This window comes from Peromyscus maniculatus, chromosome 4 (assembly GCF_049852395.1).
Source record: "Peromyscus maniculatus bairdii isolate BWxNUB_F1_BW_parent chromosome 4, HU_Pman_BW_mat_3.1, whole genome shotgun sequence".
Lineage (NCBI taxonomy): Eukaryota > Metazoa > Chordata > Mammalia > Rodentia > Cricetidae > Peromyscus > Peromyscus maniculatus.
Genome location: NC_134855.1, coordinates 53,601,417 through 53,613,250, shown reverse-complemented (window position 1 = coordinate 53,613,250; position 11,834 = coordinate 53,601,417). Strand labels below are relative to the sequence as shown.

Genomic DNA, 11,834 nt, shown 5'->3' with positions numbered 1-11,834 from the left:
GTGGGCTAGCTCCCCCCTCCCCATCATTAATCAAGAAAATTCCCCCACAGGCTGGAGGTTCCCAATTCTGAAATGGTCTAGTTTGATTGGCAGACAGAGAGAGGCTAATCCCCCAGGCTTTCCCTTTCTCATTCCATTTAGTTTGTTAAGGACAGTGAGTATCTCCCAGACCAGACATCTTCACAGTGTGGTCCCCAGACCAGTGGCACTGTCTGAGAAGCCATAAAAAAATCCAAATCCCTAGACCTACTCCAGACCTGATCCCCAAACTCCAGTGATGGACTCCAGAGATCTGGCTTGAATCCACCATCCAAGTGACTTTGGCACCTGTTAAAGCTTGAGAACCATGCTCCTAGGCCAATGGCTCCACCCAGCAAGCATTTCCAAATGCTGATGCGTGTGCTTCACGACATCTTAGAGACTCTGATTTAACTGGTTTAGCCCACACAGAGATCTTTTTAAAGCTCCACAGGTGATTGACCACTGCAGTCTAGACTTTCTGAAGCAGTGACTTTTCTCAGGAACAACCAAAGGCACCTTTGTAGTCTCATGAAGCTGCAGGGACTAGCAAGTGTGGGAGCATCCTGATTCCCAATGTTGAGTCCTAGCTCTTCGAGTCCACGCCTGCCCCAGGAGGCACAGCTGGAAATGCTCTTGGGCTAAGGAGGCACAAACTTAGTAGTCTGAGCACTTTCCTAAGCCTTGCTTCCTTTCAGCTCATAAATTTAGTCTTTAGTGAATGTTGAGAACATGCAGAGGAGAAAATACCAATCACCCTGGGAATAATTTAATAGAGGAAATGAGATCTGTACGTGGCGTAGTAAAAGGTTAATATTACCAGCTATTACCATCTCATTCTTCCTTAGATTTATGTGTTTTGTGCTAAAGCTCTTGTCACCTCACTTAGCACATCTCCGATATTAGTAGGGTCCAACCAACACTTGTCTAATGAGTGGATTCACTAATCAATCAATCAATCAGTCAGTCAGTCAATCCACAAATTGTATCCCTGAGGGAGAAGCTGAATCTGTCTTTATTTGGCGCCCAAAGTCCGACATGTCACTGCTCTTGGAGTGAAGCACAGGGAATGATAGATAGTCTTACAGCAAGGATTGTATGCGGATCAGTGCGCTAGGTCTGAATGTCACTGGGGGGATACTATAATCCCAGAGTGGGCAAGAAGGAGTAAGGAGTGTGGTAGTCATTAGAACCAGTGACTGATGAATTCCAGGTCTCTATTTCAGAATATGAGGATGCCCCCTTCCCCTTCCCTTGGATGCCTCCATGGTCACGTGAGTTGTCTAGGCCATTGAAATGAACCAACTGTTGCTTTGTCTCCATTGATAAGCTTTAAGAACCAAGTAGGGGTCTGGGGAGTAGTCTAGCAGTAGCATGCTTATCTAGGATGTGCAAGACTCTTGGTTTGACCCCAACACTGAAAGAAAAAGAAGAGAAAAAATAGATATGGAGAGACTAATTTTCCATAGGGTAGCTGATCATCCGGTTGACTTGAGGTCAAGGTATGGCATTTTCAGCGCTAAAACTGGCTTAGTTCCGGACAGCCCAGAATTAGTCAGCCACCAGGACAATTATGAGCCTTTTAGTTATCATCACTCCATCAGCATGGGTTCAGGTATGGAGGTGAGCAGAGCCAAACTGTTATTGGAGTCTCAAAATGTTTAAACAGCTTTCCTGTGGGCACGTTGCTGCTGAAGATCAGAGGGAGTAGATTCCAGACTGTATCTGCCTCATTTCAGAGATTATATTTTTATGTGTTTTTGCTCCTGGATACTGGTAGTGTCTATTTTTGGATTTTATTTGACTATTTGGGTATAAGATACAAATCTCTGTTTTGGGTATAAGACACAATGAGTACTTCCATTTTGTTTCTTTAAAAAAAAAATAAGTGTATGGTTGGATGTTTTGCCTGCATGAATATCTGGGCACTGTGTGTGTCTGGTCCCCGAGAAAGCCAGAATTGGGTAACAGGCCCCCTAGAAATGGAGTTACAGATGGTTATGAACCACCATGTGGGTGCTGGGAATCGAACTCAGGTTCTCTGTAAGAGTAGCCAGTGTTCTTAACCACTGAGTCATCTCTCCAGCTCATCTATCTTGTTCCAGCTTTTATAGACAATGTTCTACAATGGCGTAGAGAAGGGCTATCCTCTAATCACTGGATGTCACTCTTTTATGAACACATGGTCCTTGTGCGGCTGTTGTGAGCTCTACAGAGATGGAGGGAGGCCATGCTTCCCTCAAGAGCACACAAAGCAGGAAGAGATGTGTCCGTGGCTTCCTATATAACACAGAAGCTGGTGAGTGTTATTGAAATGTTTTATGTATGGCTATGTTTTGAAATTTTACTACAATAAGATCATATTAGTTTATTATTTATTTATTTGAAACTACATCCTGTAGGCTGGGGAGATGGCTCAGTGGTTAAGAGCACTGGCTGCTCTCCCAGAGGACCCAGGTTCAATTCCCAGCACCCACATCGCAGCTCACAACTGTAGCTAGAGTTTTCCTGCCTTGCCCACAGTCAGGACAAATCTTTGTCACCCGCCAGTCCCACAGCTGCTCAGACCCAACAAAGTAAACACAGAAACTTATATTGCTTACAAACTGCATGGCCATGGCAGGCTTCTTGCTAACTGTTCTTATATCTTAAATTAATCCATTTCCATAAATCTATACCTTGCCATGTGGCTCGTGGCTTGCAGGCATCTTCACATGCTGCTTTTCATGGCGGCGGCTGGCAGTGACTCCTTCTGCCTTCCTGTTCTTTCTTTTCTCCTCTCTGTTAGTCCTGCCTATACTTCCTGCCTAGCCACTGGCCAATCAGTGTTTTATTTATTGACCAATCAGAGCAACACATTTGCCATACAGAACACCCCACAGCACACAACTGTCTGTAACTTCCGGTTCCAGGGAATCTGACACCCTTACACAGACACACATATAGGAAAAACACCAACGCATATAAAGTGAAAATAAAATACTGAAAAGAAAAAAGAAACTATGTCCTGCATAGCCCAGTCTGGCCTGATTCGCTATGTAGCTGAGGATAACCTTGACTTCCTGACTCTCCTGCCTCCACAATAAAGTTTTCTGGATAGTTTTACAAATCCATCTGAGCCTTTATTTCAGTTCCTTGAATAAGAAGTCAAGAACTTTGAAACGCTTGGCCCAGACCCCAACTACAGGTAACAAGCAGCGTGAGCCACTACGCTTGGCTTAAGTGTATATTAGTTTGGGGTATTTGTTTTTGAAACAGGGTTCTCTCTATGCAGCTCTGGTTGGCCTGGTGCTCACTATGTAGGTCCAGCTATTCTCAAGCTCAGAGACCTGCCTCCCTCTGCCTTCTGAGTGCTGGTATTAAAGGAGTGCACTACCATGCCATATAAATATAAATATAAATATATATATAAATACACACACACATATATATATATATATATATATATATATATATATTCTCATTGCCATGATAATACCTATAGAAAGTGCACCAAGACCTTCCCTTTGTGAAGGTCAGTACCATTTGTTTGAAAGTGATATAACAAGCTGGGCCTAGTGGCTCATGCCTTTGTTCCCAGCACTTGGGAGGCTGAGGCAGACAGATCTTTGTGGGTTCAAGGCCAGCCTTGTCTGGATAGTGAGTTCCAAACCAGCCAGAGCTACATAGTGAGACCCTGGAGGGGAAGGGAGAGCTGCCGCACTTACCAGCCTTCTTCAATAGGAAGGGAGCTCAGATTGCCACTGTGTTATGGTTCCTCTTTTACCCTGTGTGGCCCAAGTCTGCACGCCCACTGGGCAGGAATCTCTGCCCTGGGTCAAAGCCAGCTAAGTGATCCAAACAAGAATATCTGTGACTAATGATTGCTTGACCCTCCCTAGGAATCCTTCCCACCCATCTGCAGGCATTCACAGAAAGAAAGCCTTATCTAGTGAGAGGTGGTGACCAGGCGTGTAGCAGGGGTAATTGGAAGCCTAGTCCTCAAAGATAACTGGGTTCTCTTTCCTGCTCTGGAGAAAGCACTAGTTGGGCAGCCTCCGGGATAGAGTGAGGTTCTGCTCACTGGCCTGAGGAGACAGTAAGGACCGAACACACGCGTGTTAAAACCATTTGGGGAATTCGTGAAACAATAAGCAAACAGGCAAAACCTGCTTTGAAATGTTTTATAACTTGGATGCTCCTTGCAGGATAGGTTTTCTTCATTGTCTGGATCGGGCATCCCCTGGGTCTTTCCCGTTAGAGTGGTGAGTGTCCTTGGAGAGTTTGAGATGAGGAGGGACTAATGCCGAAGATCGTGTCATGAAGAGCCACAGTAGCTAAGTATAGTGCAGAGGGCTGGCATGTCCTATTCCAGGCCGGAGGTCTCTCAGCTTCTTTTGTTTGTTTATTTGTTTGCTTGGTTGGTTGGTTTGGGTTTTTGGTTTTTTGTTTTGGTTTGGTTTTTTTTGTTCTTTTTGAGACAAGAGTTTCTCTTTGTAACAGTTCTGGCTGCCCTGGAACTCACATTGTAGAGCAAAACCAGGCTGGCCTCAAACTCACAAGAGATCCACCTGCCTCTGCCTCTCCCGAGTGCTAGGATTAAAGGCGTGTGCCGCCACCGCTCGGCCTCTCCCAGCTTTCTGGGTGAATATTTACCACTGATTAACCAGACACACACTCAAGTGTCATGTGTGTGGCATCTTTGCTCCAAAGCAGCACACAGTGAACCTTTGCATGGGTTGCTGAGCATCCGAAGTCCAGTCCTCACCTTTACAGCTAGCACGTCGTCCACTGAATCATTCCCCCAGCCCTCAATTCAATAATCGCAGTGACTGAATTTCCAGTTCACCGGGGGCCTGGTCGTCTCAGAAGACTTACGTCTATGAAAGTCTATCCACGGGCGATGTGGTTGTATCAAAACCTTTCCTTATGGCATTTGTTGATTTCATGTGGGCACACACTTGCAACAGAGCACATGTTGGTCAAAAGACAACTTGAAAGAACTGGCTCACTCCTTCTACAGTGTGAGGATTCCTTGGCTTTACTGCTAAGCCATCTCACCAGCTTTACACTGCACCCCTCTGCCCCCCCAATCTCCCCCCTTTGTCTTCCAAATATAAGAAAACGTTTTGTTTCTCGGGCTTTTTCAGGTGCTTCTCACTGCCTCTGCCTCAGTTGTGAGACATCCCAGAGTGGGCCTGTTGGAAGCAGTGGTGGGGTACGTCCACGGAGGCATGAAGACAGCTTAGCAAAGGGTGCTTGTAAGGGCGGGCAAAACCCAGACCGAGTAGCTAGTAGTGTGACACCCCATGGAAGCAAAACATTTTCGTTAAAAAAACAGACAAAACAAAACAAAAAAACCAGCCCTGAAATGTACCAGTGTACCATAATCTATTTATGAAATGGATTTTAAGATCATTTCAATGCATGCCAGACTTTCAAAAGATGTTTGTTTTAAAGAGTAGAGTTGGCTTTTAGTCAAAAACTGGAGTTTCGGTAATGCACCAAGACAATTGTAGAGTAATTATTGGCCACAAACGACCAGGTGCCCAACTAAGCCTTTTCTACTCTTGTAAGAGAGTGAAGCCAAGTCAAAAAATGCCCTGCCCACCTATAGTCAGAAGTTCAAAAGCCCAGCCTTTGTCATCAGGGAGGAATCAATTTAAAAAGCAAAGCCATTATTAGGGACAACCAGGCACCCTGTGGGAAATACCCACATTGAGAGCTGAACTTTCTCACGTTTGATAGAATCCTGCTGCCAAGAAACCTCAAACCAAGCAAGGTCTAAGGTTCTTTTCTTTTCTGGATGTCTGACATCAGCTCTGTGGGAGGTGCACGATGGGAAAGTACTGACTCTGGAGACCCATGGTTCTCCTAGCCATCATCTGCAAACAAAGGCCTGGGCCCTGTTCTCTCTTGAACAGCGTGTATTAGCATCAAAGTATGACCTTGAGAGTGTCCTGGGGAAGAAAAATATAACTTTTTCAGTCTACATAAGGAAGCTATTTCCTAACCCCTGAGCCATAAAAAGCCCAAGTAAATGTATTTGAGTTCATAAATTTTACTTAATTATGATGATGACATTGTAGTAAGTCTTTGTTTCTTCCTATTAGTGGAGAGAACTCCAGTGTGACACCTTTGCACTTTGTAATGACAAGGCTTTTGTATGTGTTTTCGGTGTGCTTGTCAAAGTGTGTATATTCTATATGTGTGTATAATTAAATTGAATAAGACAGCCTGTCACATGGTTGCTACAAGCAGATGTAAGGCTGGAGACCGGGCCCAAGATTAGAGCAAACCTCATTCTTGCCCTTGACCCTTGTCCTGTGAAGGGTTTGGATCTCCCCCAATCAGCTGGGGGGTGCAAAGGGTCCTGTGTGTTCTTTCACCAGTAACAATGGTGAGCTAGCTGGGCTCATCGGTTGTGAACTGTGAGTCAGGAGCTGCATGTGTGTGTTCTCTCAGAGACCTCATAGTGGCCTTTCTAGGTTGGTGCCTTTCCACGTTTCATACATGAGAAAGTCAAGGAAAAGAGAACAGGTTATTAAACCGAATTGTGCAGACCTCTCTTCTTGATTTACTTCTGTAAATCAAAAAGGGCAAGTATCAGCAAATTCATGTTCTTCAATCACCTACTTTCCCAGTAGCACAATGAGTGGGTACAGTGGGAGGAATTTTTTGTGGTTGTGGAGGTAAGAGGTTGGTGAGAGGGTATCTTCCTCAATCTCTCTACTATATTCTTTGAGATAATCACTCCCTGAACCTGAAGCGTCCTGATTCAGCTAGTCTGGCCGTTCACCACACCCCAGGGACCCTCCAGTCTCTGTCTTCCCAGTGCTGGGATTACAGATGGGTGCCGGGGGTCGAACATGGGTACTCACGCTTGTGCGGTAAGCACTTTACCGACAACCATCTGCCTACACCCCCAGCTCCAGAGTTTGAACTCTCAAGTTTCCAAAAAGAGAGAGCTCCATATTTATTCTTCAGATGATAGGCTGGGCTTGGAGCAAACACACACACACACACACACACACACACACACACACACACACACACACACACACACACACAGATACATGACTCTCAGTAGACTGCTTCCTTTCTTCTGCTCCCATGGAATCTTCTGATTGCAACTGCTCTCTCTATTCGGGTCCCTGTGTAAAAGTTGACAGGGATTACCCTGTCTATGGCTATCTTAGTTATATTTCATTGCTGTGAAAAGACACCATGACCAAGGCAACTTTTGTAAAAAAGCATTTATTTGGGGGCTTGTATACAGTTTTGCAGGGTTAGTCCATCATCATCATGGATGGGAGCAGGCAGGTAGGCATGGTGCTGGAGCAGTAGCTGAGATCTCACATCTGATCTGAAAGTTGCAGGTGTGGAGAGAGAAAAACTGGAGATACACCTCTTCCAACAAGTCCATCTAATCTTCCTAAATAATCCACAAACAAGCATTCAAATATATGAGCCTGTGGAGCCATTCTTATTCAAACCCCCACGGTGACCTTGTCTTGCCCTAAACTAGCCCATCAAATCAACTGTTAATCTGGTTCCCCCACAACCTGCCCATCTAAAATTATCTCCCTCTCACAATGGCACAGAGCCACAGCCTTATCCCCAGGGGAGCTTCCCACTGTGTGAGCCATCAGAGTGTAGCTATGACCACGTGAAGTCTTCCGGAGCCACTGTTGACAATTAACTTATAAACCTTACAACTCTCCTGCTTACACACTGCTGATTGATTTTGTGAACTCGGGATTTGGATCAAGTGACTGTTCCTTGGAAGTTGAGCTGTAGGTAGGTAAGACTGGAAGCATGGAGATAAATCAAGTCTCTCAGACCTGACAGTACCATTACAAACTGTACTAGCCAGTCCCAACACTTTGCGGATTAGGAAACTGATATTCAAGTACTAAATCCTAAGAGTCTTGATTTTAGGGTGACCATTCCTGTTTGCAGAGGCATGGGGTATAGGATTTCTAGTGTTCAAGTCAGAGAAAGTCCTGGACAAGCTATGGCGAGTTGCCCACCTTCAAAGATGTGAGGAAGTCTCGTACTCTTCTGCCTCTCTGGACAGATGGGGTCTAAGCAGGCTTGTCAGGCTCCCGAGTTGCACAGCATAGCTCAAATGCAGGTTGATAGCTCTGCTGAACAGCCAGTTCCCCAGGCATGGGTGTGGATGTCAGAGGGGAGCAGCCACACTGTGTCTGACTCACGACTGACCAGACTCTTAGCCAGGGCAACGACAACATGTGAGAAGGTTGCTTACATGGAGTCTGTCTCTCAAAATGAGGCTGTGGTCTCGAGTATTCATAATATGTTTTTTTTTTTTGGGGGGGGGGTGACTGCTTGCTGCTCTAAGTGGTTTCCTATAGGCCAGGAATGGAGAAGTGTGGAACAGAGAGACGGATCAGCAGGATGCCCCATGCTCTGACTTCCTTTTTCAAAAGTTTTCGTCATTTGGAGGCTTTGAGTCCTGCAATACTCAGTCCTCCTTGGCCAACTCTGGACTTTTTCCTTAAATGTCAAACCCCTCATTTTAAGTTTTTTTCCTGGTTTTACTTCTCCTCCTGGGCTATTTTACTCCTAGCCTTCGGTTGTTGGGTGGTTATTTCCTGTTCCCACAGCCTCCTCTGCTTTGTATGCTTCACATCCAGGCTCCACCTGATCCTCCAACTCCTATGGACTGAACAAAGCGAGGCAGAGGGGGACACGTGACAAAAATAATGCCAAGGCTTCAGGCAAAATGTTGACTGCTTGGGTTATCTGTATCTATGTCCTTTCTCTTCCTTACGAGCATCCTTTCAGATCATCTGAACATCCTAAATTCCATCCTTCTTCTCCTCGTTCTCCTCCTCCTCCTCCTCCTTCCTTTCTTTTTGAGACAGGCTGGCCTACGTCTTCTTATGTAGTAAGAATGAGTTTGAATTTCCTATTGTCCTGCCTCTGCCACCTGAGTTCTAAGATTATAAATGTTTGCCATGATGCCTAGTTTATGCTGTGCTGGGGAATCGAACCTATAGGCTTCATTATTGCTGGCAGACACTCCCAACTGAACATTATCCCCAGCCCCTAAAATCTAGCTACTCAATAATTTGTCCTTGTTGTCAGCTACCACCCAAATGTCCTTAGTGCCCATGTGACAGATTTACTAACCTGACAAATTAACCTTGGATAATGACTTCAAAAATGAACCTCAACTATGACCCACAAATTTAATACCCCTAATGGGCTATCTTAACGTGTTAATGAACCCAGCCCCAGAGAAGGGATTTTGGAGTTGGGAGAAAGGGAGGTGGTGGTGGAAAGTAGGCTTGGTTATTTTTGGGAAGAGGTTGATGACAGGGTTTGTCAAATTTAGCAATGAAAAATACGGAGCAGCCAGTTGAATTTGTCTTCCATCTAAACAGCAAACGTTATCTGGTCCAGGTATATCCATGAGTGCTACTTATTCTCAAAGTCAATTTTAGCTGCGCATCCCGTATTTTATTCGCAACCCTTTCGCCTGTGGTATAGAGAGCCAAGATCACTGTGGAGTTTGGGACAACTTCCAAGAGTCTGGCAGGAGAAGAACAACCCCATCGGTGAGGGGATCACGTGGTACAGTCGGGTGAAGTAGCCGCCCCCAAAGCCAGGCGAGCTGATGCAAGGGGGCATCTGAGGCCGGCCTGAACGGAATGCTCCTGGAGCCCGGCCTAGCTGCAGGAAGGCAGGCATGCTCGCTCTGCTGGATCCTTCCCAGACGGTGGAGTATCTGGTTCCAACAACTGAGCTGTCTGATAGGCACCGACCTAGAACGTTATTTTTAGGCCCAAGAAAGGAGTGGCAAGGTTTTAAAAATAAGGTAACAGATAAAGGGGGGCTGCATTCGGGCAGCTCACTCCTGAAAGAGAATTCAAGACCAGGAACCACAATTCAGGGGCCTACTCCAGTCAAATCTGGAAATGGTTAGTGCTGACAGCTTTCTGTCACGAAATGTCATTGACCCCACAATTTTCCTTCCCTTTTGTCACAACAAAGGTAATCGTACCAACTTCAAGAAAACTGCGTTTGCTGCCCGTATCCTTTTGTTTTCAACTAATAAAGAGGCTGATTTGCTATCTGTTGTGTCTGTGCTGGACACACCCAGCCTGTCCCTTCCAGATCTATCTCTTTGGCCCTCCCCAGCCAGCTCTGAATCCTTAGAAGGTACTTTTCCCTCCATGTGCTTAGGCCCAGCCAATGTCGGCCTTGTGCAAGCACTTGGAGCGTGGAACAGCAGAAGTCTAGAATGCTGTTGTGTGTGTCCATTAAGATGCTCCTGGTTGGGCAGGGTGCAGTGGTGCTATACACCTTTAAACCCAGGGCTTGGGAAGCAGAGGCAGGTGGGTCTCTGTGTGCTGGAGGCCAGCCTGCTCTGTATGGTGAGTTTCAGGACTGCTAAAGCTACATAGTGAGACCCTGTCTAGAAAACAAACAAACCAAAACATTGCTCATGGTTCAGCAGCCTGGTAAAAAGCTCACTTAGAAAGGAACAGATGAATACTTCAACGTGGATGAATAATCTCACTGCCTTGTGCTTGCTGGGGAGATGACAGCACTACCAATGGGCACGAGGACAGGAGTGTCCTCTGTCACTATTGTTTACCAACCTTTACTAAAGGCACTAACAGTCGTGGTTGGACTCTACAGGGACTTCATGGAGGTTAGGGTGCAGCTCAGGGGTAGTTAATATGCAGAAGGCCCTTGGTTCGATTTATAACAGTGTTCCTCCAAATTCCAAATAGAAAAAATGGAAAAAGAGGAAACATGTTTCTTCATCTTTACATAGGGTGTGAATATATGCTTTTGGACTTGAAACTCAACAGAAAACTGCACAAATAGTATGACAATTTGATAAAGCATGCAAAATTAATATGTAGACACAATCAGCCTCATACACACAAGCAAAAACCTGTCCAACAACATAAGGATGGGCCTTGCTTAAGTAGGAAAAAACAACAAAAAGGGAAATGCCTAGAAATGGACTTGACAGGAAATGCACAGTCCTAACTGGAGAAAACTTTAAAAGAAAAAAAAAACAAAGGCCTCAAAAAGTGTCAAATGAGTAGACAGACATACACGGATATGAAGTATTTTAATGGTTAAAATGTCACCTCTCTTTTAATGACTATTTTAACATGATCCCAATTAAAATACCAACTTATTTTCCCTTTATATTTGACAAGATGATTATTAAATTTTTTTTTAGAATGAGGGGGGAAAATAGAAATATTTTGGTTTGGGTTCTGTTTGTTTTTTGAGACAGGGTTTCTCTGTGCAGCACTGACGGTCCTGGAACTCACTCTGTAGACCAGGTTGGCCTCGAACTCACAGAGATTCGCCTGCCTCTGCCTTCTGGGTGGTGGGATTAAGGGAATACACCACCACTACTGGCTGCCAGAAGTATTCTGAGTGTTAAAAGTCTCTTATCTGCTTCCAAGGACTACAGCCTTTAAGTATACTACAGACTGTGGACACTAGTTTTCTTGTCTGTTCAAGGATATGGGAAGCTTATTTCCTACCTTACCTATTTCTGTATTATGGGAAAACTTATTTGTGTTCTGAAAGGTTCATGTGGCTCAAAATCTGAAAGCTATGTATTTTAAATTTGGGGGCTGGAGAAGTCACCAAGTGTTAGAGTGTCTAGCCACAGAAGGCCCAAGGTCCTAGGTTCAGTCCTCAGCACCATATAAGACAAATAAATAAATATGACTATGTGAAAATTTAGAATCATAAAGTTAAAAGGCATACTAGGAAAAGTGTCTTCAGCTCATATCCTACACAAAGCACTAATTTCCTTTATATAAAACACA

The 11,834-nt window shown here is 44.9% G+C and overlaps 1 long non-coding RNA gene across 1 annotated transcript; it reads left to right on the top strand.

The window, feature by feature from the left end:
- The first annotated feature begins 254 nt into the window (after positions 1-254).
- LOC143272900 (uncharacterized) lies at positions 255-6,078 on the top strand. Its single transcript, XR_013050533.1, has 2 exons — positions 255-2,317; positions 5,148-6,078. It is a non-coding gene; the product is annotated as an uncharacterized LOC143272900 (long non-coding RNA).
- The last annotated feature ends 5,756 nt before the right edge of the window (positions 6,079-11,834 follow it).